The sequence below is a fragment of the Anopheles moucheti genome (assembly GCF_943734755.1).
Source record: "Anopheles moucheti chromosome X unlocalized genomic scaffold, idAnoMoucSN_F20_07 X_unloc_9, whole genome shotgun sequence".
Lineage (NCBI taxonomy): Eukaryota > Metazoa > Arthropoda > Insecta > Diptera > Culicidae > Anopheles > Anopheles moucheti.
Genome location: NW_026453603.1, coordinates 240,001 through 245,000, shown reverse-complemented (window position 1 = coordinate 245,000; position 5,000 = coordinate 240,001).

Genomic DNA, 5,000 nt, shown 5'->3' with positions numbered 1-5,000 from the left:
TTGGGTACCTCCATACAAAAGTACCAAGTTCGGGTCGAGTGGTCGATGGACGTCGAAGGTGAAAATTTTTCATCATCGAAAATTTTTTCCAAAGTTGAAGCAAATGGGCCCTAGAGTATGAAAAGTGAAACCACGGATCGATTTGAGAAATAAAAATTTTTGTATGAAAAAGTCACCACTCGGGTACCTCCATACAAAAGTACCAAGTTCGGGTCGAGTGGTCGATGGACGTCGAAGGTGAAAATTTTTCATCATCGAAAATTTTTTCCAAAGTTGAAGCAAATGGGCCCTAGAGTATGAAAAGTGAAACCACGGATCGATTTGAGAAATAAAAAATTTTTGTATGGGAGGGCCCCTGCTAGAACATTTTTCCCAAGTGCGACCATTTTACCCAGTGAGTCAAAAAAAATTTTTTTCACGGTGACTCAAAACTTCAATATTAGACTCCCCTGAGTATGAAAAGTGAAACGAAAATCATTTTTGAGAAGAAAAAATTTTTGTATGGGAGGGCCCCTGCTAGAACATTTTTCCCAAGTGCGTCGATTTTGGGTCGCCGACACAAGCTCGGGTCAAAAAAATTTTTTTTTCACGGTGACTCAAAACATCAATTTTAGACTCCCCTGAGTATGAAAAGTGAAACGAAAATCACTTTTGAGAAGAAAAAATTTTTGTATGGGAGGGCCCCTGCTAGAACATTTTTCCCAAGTGCGTCGATTTTGGGTCGCCGACACAAGCTCGGGTCAAAAAAATTTTTTTTTCACGGTGACTCAAAACATCAATTTTAGACTCCCCTGAGTATGAAAAGTGAAACGAAAATCATTTTTGAGAAGAAAAAATTTTTGTATGGGAGGGCCCCTGCTAGAACATTTTTCCCAAGTGCGTCGATTTTGGGTCGCCGACACAAGCTCGGGTCAAAAAAATTTTTTTTTCACGGTGACTCAAAACATCAATTTTAGACTCCCCTGAGTATGAAAAGTGAAACGAAAATCACTTTTGAGAAGAAAAAATTTTTGTATGGGAGGGCCCCTGCTAGAACATTTTTCCCAAGTGCGTCGATTTTGGGTCGCCGACACAAGCTCGGGTCAAAAAAATTTTTTTTTCACGGTGACTCAAAACATCAATTTTAGACTCCCCTGAGTATGAAAAGTGAAACGAAAATCATTTTTGAGAAGAAAAAATTTTTGTATGGGAGGGCCCCTGCTAGAACATTTTTCCCAAGTGCGTCGATTTTGGGTCGCCGACACAAGCTCGGGTCAAAAAAATTTTTTTTTCACGGTGACTCAAAACATCAATTTTAGACTCCCCTGAGTATGAAAAGTGAAACGAAAATCACTTTTGAGAAGAAAAAATTTTTGTATGGGAGGGCCCCTGCTAGAACATTTTTCCCAAGTGCGTCGATTTTGGGTCGCCGACACAAGCTCGGGTCAAAAAAATTTTTTTTTCACGGTGACTCAAAACATCAATTTTAGACTCCCCTGAGTATGAAAAGTGAAACGAAAATCATTTTTGAGAAGAAAAAATTTTTGTATGGGAGGGCCCCTGCTAGAACATTTTTCCCAAGTGCGTCGATTTTGGGTCACCGACACGAGCTCGGGTCAAAAAATTTTTTTTTTCACCGTGACTCAAAACATCAATTTTAGACTTCCCTGAGTATGAAAAGTGAAACGAAAATCATTTTTGAGAAGAAAAAATTTTTGTATGGGAGGGCCCCTGCTAGAACATATTTCCCAAGTGCGTCGATTTTGGGTCGCCGACACAAGCTCGGGTCAAAAAAATTTTTTTTTCTCGGTGACTCAAAACATCAATTTTAGACTCCCCTGAGTATGAAAAGTGAAACGAAAATCATTTTTGAGAAGAAAAAATTTTTGTATGGGAGGGCCCCTGCTAGAACATTTTTCCCAAGTGCGTCGATTTTGGGTCGCCGACACAAGCTCGGGTCAAAAAAATTTTTTTTCTCGGTGACTCAAAACATCAATTTTAGACTCCCCTGAGTATGAAAAGTGAAACGAAAATCATTTTTGAGAAGAAAAAATTTTTGTATGGGAGGGCCCCTGCTAGAACATTTTTCCCAAGTGCGTCGATTTTGGGTCGCCGACACAAGCTCGGGTCAAAAAAATTTTTTTTCTCGGTGACTCAAAACATCAATTTTAGACTCCCCTGAGTATGAAAAGTGAAACGAAAATCATTTTTGAGAAGAAAAAATTTTCGTATGGGAGGGCCCCTGCTAGAACATTTTTCCCAAGTGCGTCGATTTTGGGTCGCCGACACAAGCTCGGGTCAAAAAATTTTTTTTTTCTCGGTGACTCAAAACATCAATTTTAGACTCCCCTGAGTATGAAAAGTGAAACGAAAATCATTTTTGAGAAGAAAAAATTTTTGTATGGGAGGGCCCCTGCTAGAACATTTTTCCCAAGTGCGTCGATTTTGGGTCGCCGACACAAGCTCGGGTCAAAAAAATTTTTTTTTCTCGGTGACTCAAAACATCAATTTTAGACTCCCCTGAGTATGAAAAGTGAAACGAAAATCATTTTTGAGAAGAAAAAATTTTTGTATGGGAGGGCCCCTGCTAGAACATATTTCCCAAGTGCGTCGATTTTGGGTCGCCGACACAAGCTCGGGTCAAAAAAATTTTTTTTTCACGGTGACTCAAAACATCAATTTTAGACTCCCCTGAGTATGAAAAGTGAAACGAAAATCATTTTTGAGAAGAAAAATTTTTTGTATGGGAGGGCCCCTGCTAGAACATTTTTCCCAAGTGCGTCGATTTTGGGTCGCCGACACAAGCTCGGGTCAAAAAAATTTTTTTTTCTCGGTGACTCAAAACATCAATTTTAGACTCCCCTGAGTATGAAAAGTGAAACGAAAATCATTTTTGAGAAGAAAAAATTTTTGTATGGGAGGGCCCCTGCTAGAACATTTTTCCCAAGTGCGTCGATTTTGGGTCGCCGACACAAGCTCGGGTCAAAAAATTTTTTTTTTCACGGTGACTCAAAACATCAATTTTAGACTCCCCTGAGTATGAAAAGTGAAACGAAAATCATTTTTGAGAAGAAAAAAATTTGTATGGGAGGGCCCCTGCTAGAACATTTTTCCCAAGTAAATTCGATTTTACCCGGTGAGTCAAAAAATTTTGATGAAAATATTTTTCCAAAATCGTGTTCATTGCCTATTATAAGGGACCAGGTCAGCTCACACGCATTTTTGGAGACCATATGGAAAGTGCGTCTGGGATTGCGGAAATTAAGTTTAGAGTGTTAAATGATGGTTTCGCAATCCCGAAAGGCTCAAAATCCACCCTAAGGTTCCCCGGGTGAAATGTGGTTTCCAAGGTGTGAGCACTATCGGTGATAGAATTGGAATGTGATTTCCAGAGCGCAGGGCGACTGGGCTAGAGCGAAAATCATAGACAAAGGTAAGTATTGGACTGAACGACTCGAAGCAAACGAAAATCATAGACAAGGGTAATGGACTGAACGACTCGAAGCAAACGAAAATCACATACAAGAGTAATGGACTGAACAAATCGAAGCAAACGAAAATCACATACAAGAGTAATGGACTGAACGAATCGAAGCAAACGAAAACCACAGACAAGAGTAATGGAGTGAACGAATCGAAGCAAACGAAAACCAAAGACAAGAGTAATAAGAGTTAACGAATCGAAGCAAACGAAAACCACAGACAAGAGTAATAGAGTGAACGAATCGAAGCAAACGAAAGTCATGGACAAGAGTACTGAAAATCGGACCAAACCTCTAGAAGCACACGAAAATCATGGACAAGAGTACTCAAAAACACGGACCAAACCTATGGAAGCTCACGAAAACCATGAACACAGGGATAACTGAGAACGAACCTACCTATCAGAGCATGTGAAAGCATGGACAAGAGTACTGAAAATCGGACCAAACCTCAAGAAGCACACGAAAATCATGGACAAGAGTACTCAAAAACACGGACCAAACCTATCGAAGCACACGAAAACCATGAACACAGGGATAACTGAGAACGAACCTACCTATCAGAGCATGTGAAAGCATGGACAAGAGTACTGAAAATCGGACCAAACATCTAGAAGCAAACGAAAATCATGGACAAGAGTACTCAAAAACACGGACCAAACCTATCGAAGCACACGAAAACCATGAACACAGGGATAACTGAGAACGAACCTACCTATCAGAGCATGTGAAAGCATGGACAAGAGTACTGAAAATCGGACCAAACCTCTAGAAGCAAACGAAAATCATGGACAAGAGTACTCAAAAACACGGACCAAACCTATGGAAGCACACGAAAACCATGAACACAGGGATAACTGAGAACGAACCTACCTATCAGAGCATGTGAAAGCATGGACAAGAGTACTGAAAATCGGACCAAACCTCAAGAAGCACACGAAAATCATGGACAAGAGTACTCAAAAACACGGACCAAACCTATCGAAGCTCACGAAAACCATGAACACAGGGATAACTGAAAACGAACCGAACCTCTCGTAGCAAACGAAAAACATGGACAAAATTATTCGAAACGAACCGAAGCTCGATGCGAAAAACATGGAAAAGCAAGCCCGTAAGTCGCACTATCAAGCCCATAAGTCGCACTATCAAGCCCATAAGTCGCACTATCAAGCCCGTTAGTCGCACTATCAAGCCCATAGGTCGCACTATCAAGCCCGTTGGTCGCACTATCAAAGCCCGTTAGTCGCACTATCAGGCCCATAAGTCGCACTATCATGCCCGTAAGTCGCACCAAAAAGCCCGTAAATTGCCCTATCAAGCCCGTTAGTCGCACTATCAGGCCCATAAGTCGCACCAACAAGCGCGTAAATTACCCTATCAAGCCCATAAGTCGCACCAAAAAGCCCGTAAATTGCCCTATCAAGCCCATAAGTCGCACCAAAAAGCCCGTAATTCGCACCAAAAAGCCCGTAAATTGCCCTATCAAGCCCGTTAGTCGCACTATCAGGCCCGTAAGTCGCACCATCAAGCCCGTAA